The sequence below is a fragment of the Lissotriton vulgaris genome, chromosome 7, assembly GCF_964263255.1.
Source record: "Lissotriton vulgaris chromosome 7, aLisVul1.2, whole genome shotgun sequence".
Classification (NCBI taxonomy): domain Eukaryota; kingdom Metazoa; phylum Chordata; class Amphibia; order Caudata; family Salamandridae; genus Lissotriton; species Lissotriton vulgaris.
The window spans coordinates 23,469,015-23,489,097 of NC_141695.1; the positions used below are offsets into that span (position 1 = coordinate 23,469,015).

At 46.2% G+C, this 20,083-nt stretch overlaps 1 protein-coding gene across 1 annotated transcript in view; it reads left to right on the top strand.

The window, feature by feature from the left end:
- The window catches only part of LOC147700549 (C-type lectin domain family 10 member A-like), a 171,821-nt gene that overhangs the window by 50,491 nt on the left and 101,247 nt on the right, over positions 1–20,083 (top strand). The gene's annotated exons all lie outside the window — the stretch shown is intronic.

Here is a 20,083-nt window from a genome sequence, read left to right on the forward strand (position 1 = left end):
TGCGACTCCTAGCACTGCTTTTGCAACTCCTGGTTTGAGAGATGAAAAAGCAAATCTGATGCACACTGTTCACCTCCCCGCAGATCCCATTGGGAGATTACACTTCAAATGAAATATAAATACCTTCAGCAGTAGAATGCACACTCTTTATAATACAAAATAACATTATACAAATAAAAGACAATTTTTTTTACATTGTTGCCATGGTCCATGACTGTAAATTCTTTTGAAAAAAATATGTCTGTGAACTGACCCGTCGCCTCTGTGTTCCGAATATGTGATAGTTCCTTAAAAGCGTTGATAGATTATAGCTTATTATCAATTAAAAGGAGTAAATGAAGATAGCAGCATAGTTCATGTGCAATTTATAGTCCCTATGATTTAATCCTAGTGGATCTGAGCACTGCTGCTTTTTTAACCTTTTTTGTTGCTCATCTCCCTGGGATTAATCAATATTTTTCCTTTGAGGTATACATGAGGCTTCAATGATGTCAATTATTATGATGCGATTAGAATAGGATCTTGTGGCATAATTTCCTAGGTTTCGGAGTCAAAGGTCATATGGTGCTAGTTCCTGTGATGTCATTGAGAAATGAAGTAACTTCCGCTACCCCTGGAGTTTTGGTAAATCAACGTTCGTGGTGGTAACGGCACACAGCACATACACACTGCCCAAATGTATGACTACAAATAATGAAGACCTCCCAAACTTATGCGGGTAGTGCCCTATGCACATTTTTTCCTCTGCACGCTGATGTTTTATATTCACTTATATTCCAGGCTTACACCTGTTCTATAACCCAAAATGTACATTCTCTTTGTGCTCCACAGATTTATCATAAAGATCCACATCATGGCGTGAAACCACATGATCCCGATATTTATTTTGAGACTTGGCAAACTCACATTTCTTAACATTTGCCACAGCACTGGCACGTTTCAGCCTTCCCAACACTCTGCAATATTTTGTCATGCTCCTGAGTATCCGTAGCAGCGACCAGAATGTCAACTTGAAACACAACTAAACCATTGATGCCTTTGAGTATGGATTCCATGATACATTGAAAAACTCAATCAGCGGATGCCAACCCAAAAGGCATCCTCTTAAACTGAAAATTGATTTAATTCCACCTGATGGTAAGCGGACGCTAAATCAATCTTGCTAAACACCCATGCACCCGCAAAACAAGACACTTTGGGGCCCATTAGGATGGTGCCGGATTGCCTTCGCCAGGTTGGCGGGGGCAATCCGCCCGCCATCCGCACCTAAATCCCCCCCCCCCGCCATATTAAGATGGCGGGGGGACCGCGGCGGATGGAAAGACCGTCTGCCACTTTTCCGCCCCGGTCGCCTTGGGCGGAAAAGGTTTAATATGGTGGCGGTGTCTATTTGACACCGCCAGCCATATTAGCATGGGCATGTACAAATGCCTTGCCGCCGCGGAAAGGCATGCGGAGACACCCTGCGGGGCCTGTTGCGGGCCCCCAGAGACTCGTGGGGGGTGCACATGGGGTGTACCTATGGTACCCCCCAGCATTACAAAGTACAACGTGGCAGGCACCGCTCGGTGCCTGTCATGTTGTGCTTTGTAATGCATTGCATGTCTCTTCAGCATTGCGGCGGGCAGTGCATTCAGCACCGCCCGCCGCAATGCTGAAGATACAGGATGCGCCTGCCACTCTGGCGGTCGCCTCCTAATGCCCCCAACGGGACCCCTACTCTTATGGTGGGCGATCCCTAGACACGACAGGATGTCCGCCCGTCATCCTAATGGACGGAACAGGATGGTAGTCAATCTATATAACCTTGCTTAAGCTGCGCAAATTAATGCAAACTCTAAGATTTCAGTTTTTTTCCCTGTGATAACTGATGGGGGAAAGCCATAAAGCAGATTCTATGAGTTCCATAAACTTGTATACACATTCTTTCCAGAGTGTTTGCCAACTCTTCTCTGATGCTAAAAGGCACCATCCTACGTTTGTGTTTAACAGGTAATTGTTCTGGACCCTCATTGTATGTCTAAACCCACAAATCTTTCCCAAACTATCATCAAAAACGTTAGGGAACTTTACCCTCCATGAATTTCTGGTGTCCGTATAACTCTCCCTGACCAGAGGCACTCTTATTTCCGTCCCTGGTCTCAGTCAACCCAAACAATCCTTTGTGATACCAACCTAAGATCTTAAGTCCCTTTTTTTGCAACATGCACTTTCTCTTGAAAGATTCTCTCTTTGAATTGAAGAGTGGTTTCATAATAGCCAACCAACTAAATGTATTTACCTTTATAGGAGACAGGACACCTGTCTGGAGCGAAGTGCACCCTGTTGTCCCATGATTTCATGAACAGCTTTTGCGTTATTATGGTCATTTTTGCTCCAGAATTCAGTAGTAGTTACTACATTTTGTCGTCTACACATAAATCAGATCATGGATTCCTACACTCATGTTCATTCTCATCGTGTAAGACTAATACCATGTCTCTTGTACCATCCATCAAATCAGTTATATCACCTTCAAACACCACTTTCACCTCGTTTCTTTTTGACTGGCACACTTTAGCAAAAGACCAAGTCTCCCCCAGTTCTTACAAGTGGCATTCTTGGCGGGTCACGGGAGCCCCGTGGGAGGATGTTGATAGTACCCACATCTGAAACAAACATTTTTCTGCTTAAAATATTTATTCTGGTCACCTCTATTGGTTTCAAGTTTCTTCTTCTGAAAATAAAATGTACTTTTCCCCCCTTAACAGAACCATTTTCTGACGTAGCCACGACACTGCCATTAACCAATTCTCTCGGACTTTTTTGAGATATTTCAATACGTTTGACAATATCATTTGTCTCATTTAGAGATTCATTCTTATATGTAAGAAGTTTCTTCCGTGCCTTCTTGTCACAGCACGTGACCACTATTTGGTCCCTGATTAAATGGTTTATGAAGTCTTCAAGTTCACAATCGGCAGCTAAAATGCGTGAAGCTGACACACAATGGGTTACTGGCTCCACCTGCTGTTGTTCCCCTGTGAAAAATGTATTCCTGTTTACAATTACACTGAACTGCCTCCTCAAATTCATCCAATTCCTCGTCATCGTGTGATGCCTGTTGCATTAGAGGAAGATGTTCAAAAATAGTTTGACCCTCAAATCCTAATTTGTGCTCAAGAAGGAACCTTTGCCTCTCTGAACAGCATTGATTTCCCCCAGTGGCTCCTAAATACTTTGTAAAAGCCTTAATTAGATCTCCCATTTAATTGGCGGTTCCCTGGTAACTGTAAAAATGGGGGGTGGTGGATTTACTGACAGTATTTCACAAACATAATTGCCAAATTTGAATTTAAACCACTATTCCCACAGCAAATACGACTAATAATGATGTTTATACAAATGACCAAACAGTCCACTGTACTTTTGTAGTTTGCTGTTGTAAAAAAAACTTCTGTCCTTCCACTGCAAGATGGCAGAACGCAAAACTGTAGCCTAATTTCAACACAATGCTGATGTGCACAGTGTATATATGAACAGAACTTGTGATAGCCAACAAATAAAAGTGTGTGTCACTGCTGTTTTAGCTGACACACAAAGTGTGCATGCCACTGTTTAGATTGCAGAGAAACCAATTTACCTGACCCAGGGTGAACAAGAAAAAAACTTCTGATGTGAAATAACAGTATACGTTTCACTGATGAGTGAATAAAAACCTTGACAAGCTGTTCACTTCAGTGCCGTAGCACAATACAGTGTGCGTGTCACTATTAAAGGTAAACTCACCAAAAAACATGCCAAGACATGAAATAAACAAGTGTGTGTGCCACTGATGGCTGATTCTGTGGATGGGACACACTGGCTGAAAGAAACGTGCTGGAAATCGTCTACCAATCACAGCGGCTCACATGACATAATGTCACAAAAGGGTTTTTCGCCATGCAGGCTAATTCCGGGAACTGATATATATATATATATATATATATATATATATATATATATATATCAAGCAGGTGCAACCTCCCAGGCTCCGACCGCAGCGACCCAGGAAATCACGCAGATCCGGTAGTTTACTTTAAGCACAGATTTTATTTAAAAGCTGAACCAAGCAATCTGACGCGTTTCGGGCATCCGCCCTTGCTCACAGACAATCAGAGTTGGAAATGCTTGCGTTTAAATACTGAATGCTTAACAGTGAAAAAGTGCATTTTTTTTTCATTTTTTCGTCATACACCTCGTGGTAGTAAAAAGTGAGGACAAACTACTGTTAATGCATGGCGTAGTCTGTTTTCCAAACATTTCAAATTAGCAACAGTCGGAAATAAAATTCATTGACTGGTTAAAATCCACATTTCAAAGTGACAATTAAAAACCCGTGATTTTGAAGTTAATACTGACATTAAAGGAGCTTAAAATGCCTATACAAAAAATACATACCAAATATGAAAAAGCCCTCACTTACACAGAATATTTACAGTGCAAAGTTGCGTAAAAAAGTGCAAAGTGCGTCATTTAAAAATGATTAATGTCATGATAGATGCAATAAAAAATCAATAGTAATACTAAAGATTTTGTGCAAAATAAGCTAATTGTAAACATTATAATATAGCATCTATGACTATCAGAGTGCAAATCAACGCAATATGTAAACATACGACTGTAGCAGCATGTTTGTAGGGCGAGGGCTACTTGGTATACATATCACAGGAATGTCATTGTCACAGATCAGACTGTTGAAAAAGCATATTAATCAGGAAACACAGAAAAAGCATATTGTCTATGTCCTCAACTAATAAGTGTACCAAAAATTAATACAGATACATAAGTAGTGAATCACCGTGAAGAACATATATACAAAGATTAAATATTACGTGCAAAACCCCAACCAGGAGACATAATATTGATCACATGGGGGAAGGCGGCACCCAACCAGGGCCCCAATACCCTAAGCAATACAGAACGGGGCAGCCAATACAAAAATTGATCTACAGAAACACATGTAGGTCCTCCGTGGTGTTAAGGCCATTGAGAGATCTGCTGTCTAGCTCAAGAATGAAATGAGATTCCATTCTTCTCAACATCCTGACCCTATCTCCGCCCCTTCTAGGTTTATCAATTGCAGAGATAACAAAATAGGATAGGCACTCCAGGTTGTTGTTATGTACTGCCTTGAAGTGCCTAGCCACAGGATAGGCTGGGTCATTGTTGACGATGGCACGTAGATGCTGGAGGATCCTAACATGCAAAGGTTGTCGTGTACTGCCGACATACCTAAGTGCACATGTGCAGGTTAAAACATAAATGGCAAATTCAGTTTTACAATTGTATTGACCTCTGATCTGAATTGGGTCAGGACTGAATGGCGTGTAGTATTGCCTAGTACTTTTGCCAAATTTGCAGGCCCTGCAGGAGGTGCAGCGTATAAAACCTGACCTTGTTTTCATCCATTCCTGCTGTTTTCTAAGTTCAGGAAAGTCATGGCAAATGTGAGACCTGAGTGAGGGACCTTTCCTAAAGGTGACAATAGGAGCTTCTGTCAGTTGGGGCTTCAGTACAGGATCTGTAGTAAGGACAGGCCATCTTTTGGACAAGATAGATTTTATTTGCCTGGCCTGTCTACTATAGGGCGTTAAAAACCTAGGGTTCGTGGTGTTAACATCAGATGCACAAGAAATGTCAGCAGTGCTTTTGGTCTCTAATAGAGAGGCACGGGATCTACTCTTAGCTTTTTCCACTGCTGTTCTTAGCACTGATTCACGGTAGCCCCTAGCGCGGAACCTTACCAACGCTTCATTGGTACAAGATTCCAAATCAGAGTCTGTACTGCAGATTCTCTTGATTCTTAAGAGTTCACCTAGAGGGATATTGTCCACTACATGGCGCGGATGTGCACTGCTGGCGTGCAGAATACTGTTGCCAGCAGTACTTTTCCGATGTAGCTTGGTAATAAGCTGGCCATTGCGAATAAGGATTTTTACATCCAAAAATTCCGCCTCACAATCACTGATGGAACTAGTGAATTTCAGGTTTTCATTATTGATATTGATAGAATCAATGAACAGTTGTGCACTGTTCCCATCACCTTGCCATAACAAAAAAACGTCATCAATATAACGAAGCCAAAGCAAAACATGACCAGAAAAAACTTGGGCGTGTTGCAGCTTGAGGACCTGCTCCTCCCACCAACCCACGTGCAAGCACGCGTAGCTGGGAGAGAAGCAGGCCCCCATCGCGACCCCACGCTTTTGCAGATACAGATCACTCCCAAAAAGAAAGAAATTGTTATTAAGACACCATGATGTAAGCTCAATTAATACCTTGTTGTGCTGGTAACAATTTATAGGCCTTTTTCCAAGTAAAAAATCTAATGCTTTTAGGCCCGACATGTGCTCTATGCTCGTGTAGAGCGATTCAATGTCCAAAGTAATCATGAGCATTCCATCATTCCATTGGATATTTTGAATTTTGGCAAGGAAGTCGCCTGTGTCTCTCACATAAGTCGGTAGATCCTGGACAAGGCCTTGCAGGAAATAATCGATGTATTCTGTGACATGTTCTGCCACCCCTGCAATGGCCGAAATGATCGGTCGGCCAGGTACCGGTCTAGTCAATTTGTGGATTTTAGGGAGTAAATAAAGTTTGGGCAAAACAGGAAATTCAACATGGAGGAACTCAAACTCTTGTGATGAAATCATGCCCTCCCTTTTGTACTTAAAAAGTAGTTTTTTAAGCGTCTCTTTGGAGGTTTCAAAATGTCTCATGTTGGTAATAGAGTAGCAAGTTCCATCACTAAGCTGTCTCTTTGCTTCTTTGACGTAATCCTCCTGGGGCCAAATGACCACATTGCCCCCCTTGTCGGCCGTGGTTACAATGATATTATGATCATTGCCCAACTTTTTAACCAAGGCATGGTAGTCAATTTCCTGTTTGCTCCTGTATCGCTTTTTGTGTTTAATCCGATGATGCAAATGCCTAAGGTCTTCCACTACCACGTCCTGAAAGACATCAATAGAGTCTCTGGGCATGGTAGGATTGAATTTCGACGCTTGTTTGAAAGGACTGATATTGGCTCCTATTTGGGGAATGGCAGCTGCTCTCAATTCATCCTGTGTGGATGCGAGCTCATTGGTGGGTGCATCATTTCCCAAAAGATTCAAAACTGTAAGTACTGTCCGTGTATCACTGGCCGGAAGTGTGGGCACATTGGGAAGAATATTGATAGTGGCTCCAATTCCTTGTGGTGTCTTATTGTTCAGACCCTCCTTAATTTCAAAGAATTTTTTGAGCTTGAGTTTCCTTATATACATGTAAACATCTATGCGAGTCTTAGCATAGTTGAAGTCAGTAGCTGGGCAGTATGAAAGACCAAGGCTTAAAAGCTGTTTTTCAGCCATGGTGAGGTCCACGGAAGACAGATTGACTATTGTATTGTCACTTATTTGTTTTTGCGCCAGTATTGCCGCTTTGGTTTTTTGGGTGCTTTTGTGCTTTTTCCGGCGCTGGCCCCGTCTCCTGTTGTTCCTGGCGCGCTTTGCTGCTGTTGCTGCCCCTTTGTCTGTTGTTTGTTCCGAGGCCTTAGTGACTGCAGTCTCTCGTTGGATAAAAAATCCACTTCTTCCCCTAGATCTAAAATGACCGAACTTGCTTCCCAAATGCTACTGGCATCATCATCCGAGGTAGGAGCACTAGTCAGTGACTCATTATCGCTGTGTACTTGGTTAGTTCTGCTGGTTGTAGGACCCAGAGCTGGCGCTGAAGTAGTTGGTTGTCCATCAGATTTGCCCTGTTTGGCTTGCTGTGTTTGTTGGGCAAATTTGGAGCGCTTTGCGTTGTCAAACTTGCGTGCGAAGGTAAATATCCTACCTTGTGCATAATCTTCCTTATCGCGCGCAAATTTAAAAATCTTGCGAGCTTTGATTTTTTCTTCCTGTTTAGATATGCGCTCGTCAATTTCTTTTCTGGATTTTGTTATGAGATCGTGCGGTTCGAATTTCAGCAGCTCCTCCTTAATTTCAGAGATTTCTTGCATGAGCTGCTCACGATCAATCACAGCGTATTTGACCAAAATTTGCATTAGTTTAGCCGACGACTCCAGGTTAGCTTGACCCCACTCCTTAAGCATACTGGGATTTGGCCTATCGTAGCTCGGTGCCAGCAAAATGCGTAACCCTCTAGGGACTCGGTTTTCTTCCAAATACATTGTCAAAGATTTGTGCTCCCACCATTTAGCCATCTCTGAATACATGCATTTTTCTAATCTTCTCAATGCAGCACGTATTTGGTTTTCAATCGTATTGGAGCTATCAGTTTGATCAGTTTTATTGCTGCCTCCTCCCGCACCCGATGTTACCTTGGGTAAATTGGAGTACAAGGCGGCCGCCGCCGCTTCCCTGCCATATATATATATTCTTTATTGTCCGATTAATTAAAATCATTACAATAAAACAATAGTTTGTGAATCAGAGCAATTTTTTACATTCCTTAAAGATAATAAGGAAGTATTAACATATCTTTATAACTGTTAGAAGTGCATAAAATATCATAAAAAGGTATTTTGTTCATAACCATATAAAACAATACATTTCATTATTATTCACCTTACATATTAATAAAGCAATTCATAAAAATAATCTTTGAGTCCCCCTCTCTGTTTTTTTTTTTTTTTTTTTATCAGCCCCTAAAAAGAAGCAGAGCACCAGTAACACATGTTTGGTCCAGTTGTGTTCTTTATACTTAAAATATAGAATGCATCCATGCTTCTTAAAATTTCCCCAAACCTCAGATATTTTATAAAATGTATCAAGTTACATTGCCAGTATAAAGAAAAACAATATAATTGGAATCATACCCACTTTCAATTCTTATTAAATGACCACGTCGTCTTGAGCCAGTTTTTTCTCAGCGATAATAATAAATTTGACAAAGTTAACTGTTAAATTGATGATACGCCCTTGAAGGCACAGTATTATCGCTTGGAGACAAGTTCTCACCCCTTGTTTGTTGAATATTGGTTTTAAAAGTGTTAATCTTTCTTGACACAATTTGGGGCAATCGCAGTAAAATCCTTCCTCAGACCTTAATTGACCGCGCTCCTTGCTGGACAGCATTTTACCGGTGCCTAGATATTCCTGGGCATTTTTAATTGTAATTGCGCTGCTCGCGCTGCTTATGATCGCGCTGCCGCTTTTTGTCACCTAATTGCTTGGCGCTTGTTACTGCAGCTACTAGGGACATCGGTAGGCTCACCTGCACTATAATTGTGTCCTCACTCGCATTTTGCAGGATTTTAGGATTCAGATCGTGGTGCTCCGTCCGCCATCTTGGGTGAGTGTAGAAGCTTGGGACACTCTTAGGCGTCATTTTGCTCGGGTGTGGAGGCTCTAGCAGCCGGAAGCCCGCGCGGCGTAATACTATATAGAGGCATGGAGGAACAGGCGCGCAGTGAGTGCGCGCAGCGGACGCGCCGTAGACGCGCCGGAGGTGCGCCAGAGGTAAGCCCGTTTGCGCTCGTTCGCGCATCGGGCGCGCCTAGGGCCGCCTCCACTGGACTCTCACATACTCATCGCCTAGTCTATTCCCGGGCTGCGCTTCTGGAACTCAGACCGGCTCTGAGGTCTCTGCCTCAGAAGACTCTTGTTTCTTCTCCACCTCAATCTCTGTCTTGTGGGATGCTTAACGTACGGATGCTCTGCAAGCATCATACAGAGATTGCCTTCCTGATTGATTCTGCAGGTTTGGACGTGTTGTTTCTCACTGAAACGTGGACTCGGGAGGACTGCCTAGTTGAGCTGGGACTTGCCTGTCCCCCTGGCTTTAAAATCTTCCACACCCCTCGGCTGAAGAACAGAGGTGGTGGAATTGGTATCATCTACAGAGAAAAGCTAGGTATTTTTCAGCTTAAAATTGGTGAGGTGTCGGGTTTTGAATTGATGGGGTTTTCCATTAGAGGTCTGGAGAGAACACTGCTCTCAGGTGTGCTCTGCTATCGCCCACCGGGATCGGCACCCTCTCTATCAGACTTTCTTGACCTTATATATGATTTATCCAACACTCACTCTAAGCTGCTGGTCCTGGGTGACTTTAACCTATGGCAGGGGGGTCCACTGGATGGGGCGTTCACGACACTTTGCCAGGCCTTTGGTGACATTCGGCTGCAACAACTGGTCTGCTCAGCGACTCACAAGGGTGGTCACGTCCTGGACTTGATCTTTGCTGCTGACGCTCAATTAGCAGTGGTCACCGATATCTTGTGCCAGTGTTGGACGGACCACGCACTTGTGGCCTTTTCCCTTCGTATAGGTGATTACTCCTCTGTGACTGCTGGGGTAGGAGTGGCGAAACTGGGTAGACCCTGGTCTCGACTACTTAGTCTATCTCCTCTGCCTTCTCTACTACCAGACAATTATTGCCTGGGTAATTCAGTGGAGGAAAGCTACTCGACTTTGTGCCAGTCGATCACTAACACGCTGGACAAGGTGGCCCCTGTTCGTAAGTCCCGTGGGAGAGTGCACCGGGCTTCTCCCTGGTATACGGAAGAGCTTCGACAACTGAAGTTGAGCTGTAAACGTGCGGAGAGGGCTTGGAGGAAGCAATACTCACCATCAGCAAAGGCCTCGTTCAGGCTCGCGCTGCAGGGCTATAAAGCGCAGATTAAGCTTGCTAAGGCGGCCTTTTTGGAATCCACCTTGAATCAGGCGCCCAATAAGTCGCAAGCGCTGTTTAAAATCGTCAGGGACATGTCCCACCCTATATGCGCGGCTAATACGGTCCCTACTTCGCAGGCCTTATGCGATTCTCTGGCGGATGCTTTTAAAGAGAAAACTGCTAAGATCTTAGAGGGCCTAAAACACCCTTTGCCCAATACGCTCGGTCTGGGAGCTCCGGTTAGCCCACTCAGTCGACCCCGGCCTGTCGGCTCTTGTCCTGGCTTGGGAGCTCCGAACGGGTTATCCAGTCGACCCCAGCCGACCGAATCGTGCCTTCCAACTGCAGTTCCTGTCCTGGGAGCTCCGGATGACCTGCCCAGTCGACCCCAGACAGATGCCTTTGGCCCTGGTCTGGGAGCTCCGGACGGCTCACCCAGTCGACCCCAGTTGACTACTCCAGCTTTTAGCTTGGGAGCTCCGGTTCTTCTCTCCAGTCGACCCCAACTAAAATCTTTTCCTCGTCCCTCTTTTGAGGAATTCTGCAGTTTGGCTAACACGGTGTCCTCTGGTTCTCCGCGTGACCCACTGCCTCCCAAATTTTGGAAGGCTTTTCAGGCGGAAGTCTTTCAACCGTTGCATTCCATCGGCCTTCAGTCTCTGGAGTTGGCATCCGTCCCCGAGTGTTAGAAGTTAGCAGTAGTGTCACCTCTGCTTAAGAAGCCAACGCTGGACCCGACTTGTCTGTCCAACTATCGGCCAATTTCCTTGCTCCCCTTTCCTATTAAAATCATGGAAAAATGGGTGACCCGCTCGCTCTCAGGTTTCCTGGAAAACATTGATTGGTTCGATGAGGCACAGTTTGGCTTCCGCCCCGGGCACGGGACGGAGTCTGCGCTTGTTACCGTATTGAACGATCTTCGCTCGCGTGTCGACAGTGGTCAGGCAGCCTTTTTAGTGCTGCTCGACATGTCGGCCGCGTTTGACATGGTTTGCCATCGTACCCTCATCAGGAGACTTGAAGAGTGTGGGGTCACAGAGGATGCAAGAGATTGGCTCATATCCTACCTTGACAGTCGGCAACAGCTGGTCTCGCTTCCTCCTTTCTGTTCTGAGCCAAAGAAAGTAGGGCAGGGGGTGCCACAGGGCTCGGCCATCAGCCCAATACTTTTCAATCTGTACCTCCGCCCCCTGGTCCAGCTCATAAAATCTTTTGGTGTCTCGGCTTTTAATTATGCCGATGACACCCAGCTGGTCTTTTCCTTGGAGGGCATTAAGGCAGTCTCGCTGGAGACATTCCATCGCTGCATGGCAGCCACAGCGGACTGGCTACGGGCCAACTCCCTACAATTTAACAGCGCTAAGACTGAGGTCCTCTATTGTTCCACAGATCGGATCCCGCGGGCACTTCCAGAGAACTTTTGGCCTGCCTCCTTCCCCGAGCCAGTCTCGGCTGCGTCATCTGCCCGTAATCTCGGGGTGATCTTCGGCCCAAATTTACAGCTTGACATGCACGTCAATAAAATCACGTCTACGTGCATGATGCTGTTACGCATGTTGCGTAAAGTTCTGCCCCTTCTCCCCGCTCAAGCCAGGCCGGAAGTGGTTCGCGGCACTATTCTAAGTCTCTTGGATTATTGCAACGCGCTACTTCTGGAGGCCCCAAAAAATCTAGTGGGGAAGTTACAACGAGTGCAGAACATGGCCGCCAAGTTGGCTCTCTCACGGCCTAGGCCTAGTTCTTCTACCCTAGCCTTGAGAGAACTACACTGGCTCCCGGTACATCTGAGAGTGCTGTACAAAGCCGCTTGCTTAGTGTTCAAAGCTGTACATCATCTGGGCCCGATACCTTTGCAGAATATGTTCTCCTGGTACTCTGCCCCGCGACTTCTCCGATCCTCTTCTGCGCATCTGTTGGTTGTCCCGAGGTTTCAGAGAGTCAGGATGGGTGGCCGTTCATTCAGTGTGGCAGCGGCCAAACTTTGGAACTCCCTGCCTCTCTCCTTGAGAAGCCACAGCAACTATCTTCCGTTCCGGAAAGCTCTTAAAACGCACTTATTTCCTAAAAATGCTGTGTAAGTGAATAGTGCTGTCGCTCAAGTTCAAGCGCCAGGATGCCCTTTGGGTGACAGGTTTGCGCTCTATAAATACACTAAATAAATAAATAAATAATACAATGTGCACTAACGTTTCATTAATATAACCACATAATCTACACTTTTGTGATTTCCAAACTTGTACCCATCTCGGTGTACCATCTTTTGTTGGGTAGTGTCCAAACCTAAGCTTGAGGAATATATCCCTTACCGCCGGTTTCAAGCAAGAAGTTAGATAGAATTGGGGTTCAATTTTATTGTATGAATTGATAGCGGACCAGGCATGCTTTTTTTTTATAGTCTGCTCCTGATCCAATATTAATGATACCAATTTAGTTGATTGATTTAAAATCTGTTTTAAAATGGCTTTATTTCTAATCATATTATCAAAAGGTTGGAGCTTAAAAGTATTCAAACTTTCCATTAAGTATAACCTCCATGGTCTTGTATACTCCTTCTTATTCATGTCTTGCCAACACATATATGCAAGGGACTCCGGATCCGATAAGTAAAGTGAGAATAGGCATTTAAAAAATGCAGCTTGTCTTACCAATGTTTGATTTTGCAAACCAAATTCCAGTCTAACTGTAGCATGACCAACATTTTTGGAAATCCTAAAAATGGACTCAAAAACTTTTATTTGTAATTTATCCAGCAGTTGTCTATCTTTTCCTCTAAAAATTATTGACCCATATGTAAGCGCAGGGATAAGTTTCGCCTTCATTACTTTTAGTAAATGATTGTAACTAGGGCATGAATGTTTGTCACGCAATGATCTAAAGGCAAAAGACAATGAAGTTGCCTTGGCCTTTAAATTATCAAAGTGTGGTTTAAAAGCCATTCTATCGTCCAGCGTAACTCCTAAGTTTTTATACTGCTTTACAGTTTCAATAGATAAATCCTTCATTTTCCATAATGTCTTACTTGATTTTGTCGCTCCTATTATCATAATTTTTGTTTTTTTGGCATTTATTTGTAAACCATTTGCCAATAAATATTGATCAAATGACTCTATCAATCTTTGCAGCCTTATTTGCGTGTGACTCAGCAGAATAGAATCGTCTGCATATTGCAAATATTTTACATTTTGGCCTGCAAGAATTAGCGAGTGTGCGTTTACACTATACAAATGATGCGACAAATCAGCAATAAAAAGCTTAAAAAGTTTAGTTGTGCAGACATTTTTTTAAATTTTTTTAAAACTGTTTATTGACGACTGCTTCAGGTATTACATCAGGCATATATTTTCTACACCACTCATACAGTCTTTTCTGTTTTTCTCCCCCCGACAACTGGAAACATCTGACTCAATACCTTCATAACACTCATAACACTTGATCTATACAAATCGTTCACATCAGCCCGGGCAACTCTATATACAAGTGGTAATTCTTCACAAGTGAATTCGAGCTGTGGATGCCTGATCAATTCTCAGCATGTATACATCATAAGTGATGGCATCGCCAGACTCTATCCCTCCCAACCCCCCACCCCGTTTCGTACGTCTCCTGACATCTATGCACAGGCCATGGCATCTCCCCGGGCCTAGTGGTCTCGGAGAACTGACTTATCTAAGTAAGTGTGATCCTCATCCTCTTCTCTGGCCATCCTCTGCGCACCCTGGGCCATTCCTTAGTCGTGGACCCCCCACCCTTGCCCAACCATTCCTATGATGCAGTCCCAGTAGGGGAGGGCTGCAAGTCCTGGTCCTCCAGCAGTATCTGTTCCCACTCCTGCGCTATTGGGTGTTTCCGTAGCCCTCGTTCCTCCTCCTTCCTGAGTATTGTACCTTCAGCCCTACCCCACTTCAGCACTTCGGACCGCAAGGCCTCTACAGTCGGGGGTTGTGCGGATTTCCACCTCATAGTCAGTGTCCTGACCGCCAGTTGCAATGCTAAGTCCAGGAACTTCAGTGGGGCCCTACGACCTTTAGGTCTTTTCCTGTGTCCCAGCAAGCACGGCAGCGCCCCCTCTGGTATCTGCATGCCCGTGGCAGTGTGTAGGATGTGTCGTACCTGACCCCAATAACCCTCTATACGCGGGCAGGACCATAACATGTGGAGAATGCCAGCCTCCTCCGCATGACACCGGGGGCAGCAATGGGAAGAGGCAGGGAACATCCTGTGCAGCCTTTGTGGGGTAAGGTATGCTCGATGTAGTAACATGGCTTGGATAAATTTAAACTTCACATTTCTGGACACTCTTCTAGGGTGTTCCGTAACAACCTTCCATGCCCCATCTGTCATATCCTCCCCTGTGTCTAACGTCCAGGTAGTCCTGAGGGGAGTAAGGGACATAGCAGCGTGTTCCCTAATGCCATTGTACAACCACCTCACAAGATGACCCCCAGTTCCCATGTAATATAGTAGGTGCACTAGCTCATGTTGCTCCGGTCTGCTACGCTGTGGGGCCCATGTAGTACGTATGTAGTGTGTGATCGTGGCATGTAGGAGGTACAGTCGTGGAGGGGTTCCCGTGGTCTGCACAAAGGAGGCATGGTCTAACAGTGCGTCATTGCCAAACAAGTCGCCTACTCTGTCTACCCCCGCATCCGTCCAAGGCCGTAATCTATTGTGCGTCAACCGACCTTGTGGTGTTGAGATTCCCAAGAGGGGAATGTTGTCGGCGTACGATGGGGCCCATGACGTGTACGCCAAAGCTTTCTGCCAACATGTCAGGGCGGTATACAGAAGAGGGTGGCAGTCTCGGGGCACTTTGGCCCCGGGAAGTAGTAAGGAGTGCAATTCTCCACGCGTCAGCCGCTCATCAGTGAAGCCGATTTCGTGTAAATTTCTACCCGCCACCCATCTTGAAAGCCATTGTAATTGGCTTGCGTAATAGTAACCGCGAAAGTCTGGTACACCCAGGCCTCCACGCCTGGTTCCCAGTTGAAGTTTTTTTAGGCTTATCCTCAACCTGCCAGAGCCCCAGACTAGGGTGGTCAAGAGTGTATTCAAATTGTTAAAAATGGACTGGGGGAGGAGAACCGGTAGGTTTACAAAATAATAAAGCAATCGGGGAAGCATGACCATTTTAGATATAGCAATCCTACCCATGACGGACAGCGGCAGAGATGTCCAGAACTGCACGCTGCTCCGAAGGCCAGCAATGGCCCGCCTAATGTTGCCATCGATCCGGTCCTCCGGCCGCCTGTAGACCCATATGCCTAAATATTTAAACGTTTCCTGCGCTATCGGAATTTGGGAAGTGCCAAGTAGTAAGTGGGTTGGCCGTTGTCCCTCCTGGAAGTAGAACCCCACCGACTTCGCCGGGTTGACCGCCAGTCCCGACACGTCTGCGAACCGGGTAAAAATGGTCGCTAAGTCCGAATGATCCTCCTCCAGATCTCGGAAATACAGAAGGATATCGTCGGCGTAAATTGATAACAAATTTGGTGTGCCGCCGAGGAGGATGCCCTGCTCAGCCATCCCGGTTCGGAGGGCGATCGCCAGAGGTTCGAGGGTCAAGACAAACAGCAGGGGCGACAGTGGGCAGCCCTGTCGAGTGCCGCGGTATATGTTGTAACTAGAGGAGACGTGTCGACCCGTGCGCGCTCGAGCCGTCGGGCATGTGTACAACAGCCGGATCCATCATATCAGGGAGTCAGGGAAGCCAAAACGTAGTTGTGCAGACATAATATTAAGTTTTTATTATCAACTGGCAGAAATATTGAGTCAGAAATAACATGAGTCAAATATCGACAGCAAGAATATCGTGGTCAAGAATATCAACTTAAGGTAAGTTATACCGATTTTAAAATCATTGAAGTGTTTAATATCATTTGCAAACATTTGTTAAAAATATTAATATCAATTTTTTAATTAATGTTATGTATTTTTGTATATATTTTAAAGGTATGTGAGGTAAGCTTTTTTAATAAGAATAGTTTATATTTTTCAATATATGTTTTCAATTTTTAGTAGTTATTTTTTTATTTTTTAGTTCTATAGCAGGTTGTGGGTTTATAGGGGTGTTAGACCTGGCACCTTGGCGTGAGTCTCCATTCCACTTTTTGCTGATGTGCCTCATATGTTTTGCTGGTGTTAGCTGCTCAGAGCACTGCGCCACTGCCAATCAGTGCCACAGTGCAAGTGCTCCCTATGAAAAGTGTATATGTGATTGGATTCCATGATTGGCTTATTTGGTTTACTGTCAGACCCCAGTAAAGTACACGAGGAGTGCCAGGGCTTGTAACTCCAAATGCTGCTAGTGGGCCTGCAGCACTGGTTGTGCCACCCACAGAAGCAGCCTTGTAAAATGTGTCTAGGTCTGCCATTGCAGAACCTGCATGCAGTCTGGTACTGTCATGCTGGCTGGGCAAGTACACCCACTTGCCATCCCTAAACCTTCCCTTTACTTCATGTGAGTCACCCCCATGGTAGGCCCAAGGGCAGGGTGCATTGTAAGCATAAGGTAGGACATGCCCTGATATGTGTGGCATGTCCTAATAGTGAATTACAGCCTTTTTCGTTTTTCACTATTGTAAGGCTTCCTGTTCGCATAGGCCAGAATGGGCTGCTGGAATTATTACACTCTATAATCCCAGCAGGCTCAGGGGACATGGTAGAAATTCGAGTTTGGTATGCCTGAACTCAGAATAATAAAATAAATCTTTTAGAAAAGTTTATTTTAATGTTCTGTGTTTGAAAATACCACTTTTAGAAAGTTGGTATTTGCTTGCCTAACCATTTCAGCCCGCCTCTGCTCTTATGTGTATCTGCTGTCTGGTTTCTGTGAGTGACAGGGCCGGGGAATTCCAGGAGACAGGCGGGGGCTGCCAGGTGGTGAATAGAGAGATTACACCAGGATGGGTGGAAGGATTGCCCCTTGACTCTGAATAAGACTGTGCTCTGCCACCTCAATGCTGGCTCCACCCCCTGGGGAGCGTCTGATGTCTCTGCCCTGCACACTGAAAGGAGAAGCCAGAGTCACCACAACAATGTGCTCCAGAACCGGACTGAACAAGGCACAGGCCCCTTGGCCTCAAAGAACAAAAGATTTGCTGTATAAATGTAGGAGCCCTGCTCCTAAGAAATCAGATCCTGTTCAAGCCAAGAAGAACCTCTGCTCGACGGGAAGGACCTGGAAAAGCTGCATGGGGGAGTACTGTCTCTAACCTGGGAGACTGGCCTGTGGTGGGTGCCTTGCTGCAAGAAGGAGAGGAAAGGACTAAAGTGACTTTTTATTTCAACTTGTGCATTGCTGAAAAATCTCCAAGGGATTGCGTGTGAGCCTGCCCCCTGAACTGAGCCCCAGGACCATTGGGCTCTATCCCCCAGGAAAGAGAAGCTGCTGTGAGTTCCTCATTTCCCCGCAGTTCTAACTGGGAGAAGCTGAGCGCGCCGTGGAAATCCGCCCTGCACTCTGAAGAGCCCTGGGCACCGTTATCCCTCCGAGCAACGCGACTTCTGTCTGTCAAGCCACAGCTCGCATCGTAAGGACCAGCCCCGCTGGCCCGAGCACAGTGACTGCCACCTGCCCGAGCCTTAGCTGACACCGTAAGAAAGGACCCGTCCGGTCCAAACACCGCGACTACCTGGCCCCCCTACGAGCCGTAGCTCGCATCGTGAGGAACGGACCTCGCCTTGTGCCTGATATCCCCTTGTTGAATTGCCCGGTTGAAAGTGCCTGCCGCTGTTCGTGAATGGCTGCGCGCGTAGTGCGGCTGGGTACGTCTCGTACCCTCCGAATCGTGCCACCGCCTCGCACCACTCTCCGGAGCCCCCCCATTTTCAGGATCGGCGCGTAGGCCGCAACAAAGAACCTGCGCCACAACGCATCACTGCCCTCAAAGTAAAGTGACTATTGAGCCCTTCGAGCCGTAGCTCGCACCACACGAGGAAGGCACCGCTGCGTGGGACGTCTGGTTTTCGCACCCTCCGCATCGAACTCCGTCAAGCGAAAGGTACTGTGTACTCGTCGCACTGTGTGCAGCGCCTCGGACTGAAGTGTCTGTGAGGCGCGTTAGACTCCGTGAAGCATTTCTTGTCAACACCGTATGAGTCGCACTGGAGTACTACGACTCGCACAACCTTTGTAACCAAGCATCTTTATACGCGTCGCACTGTGTGCAGTGCCTCGGACTGAAGTGTCTGCAAGGCGCGTGAGACTCTGCGAGGCATTTATTTTTGACATCACACGAGTCGCACAGGAGTACTACGACTCGCACAACCTTTTTAACCAAGCATCTTTGAAGACTGATTGCTGCTAGATAGTTTTGTGGAACTTTTTTAAACGTTATTGAGACTTGTGGTAAACCTGATATAAAGAATACTATATTTTTACATAAAGCTAGACTTGTGTCCATTTGTAGTGTGTCATCTGATTACTGTATATTGTCGGGGAGGGGAGGCGGTTCTGCCAAATATTGCGCCATCAGTTTGGGAGGCGCACTTTGGTGCTTTGTACACAAATATGGAGTGTGGCGATGCTCCCCTCCCCCCCCCCCCCCCGGGCCCTAAATCGGCCATAAGTGCAGAATGACTGGGGTGGCAACATCGCTCCCGGCGGGAGCCGTGGCCCTACCGCTACCCCCTGCCCTAGACCTCCATCACGAGTATCGACTGGTGGGGGACTTGGGCATGGAGTCGCGGGTGGATTACCTGGAAGCCCTGGAGACCCACCGCTCCATAATGCCTGAGACTATCACCCTGAAGGAGGTAGAATCTGCCATAGCGAGGCTAACCCCAAATAAAGCTCCTGGCCTAGACAAATTCCCTGGGGACTTGTTCCGATCCCAACCGAAAGTATGGGCACCATACCTGTATGTATTGTATGTATTGCGACTTATATAGTGCACGTATCACCCGAAGGCATCAAGGCGCTTGCCTTGGGAACCCGTCCTGGCTTTTCCCTGTGAGATAACCCCTACTGGGCATCCCCAAGGTGAAAGCCAGGCATCCCGCAGCGGGTGGGCCCCCGTAGTGGAGATTAAGCAAGCCATTGCCCAGAGTTGCAGCGTGGGACCCCCTGATTAGAGTAGGCACCGAGGCGAGAATTATCGAGTCAGTGGACATTTTTGGGCTCAGGACCCTGCCGCGTCGGGAATTGAACCCTGGTCCCGGGCCAGACCTCTGCATCAGGGTCTGCCGCTCTAATCAGTGAGCCACACTCCTCCTGATTATCCTACGTGGTTATCCTGTTCAATGCGGTCCTCAGGGGGTACGATCTACCGGACACCTGGTTGGGAGCTGAGATCGTCCCCATTTACAAAAAGGGCTGTCCGTTAACCCCATCAATTTTTACACCGCGCAAATACCCAGGGGTGTCTTGGCGCTTTGATGATCAAACTGAACAGGCTAGGCAATTATTGTGCAAACAGCCACGTTTTGAGTTGTTTTCTGAAGCTGAGCAGTGTAGGGC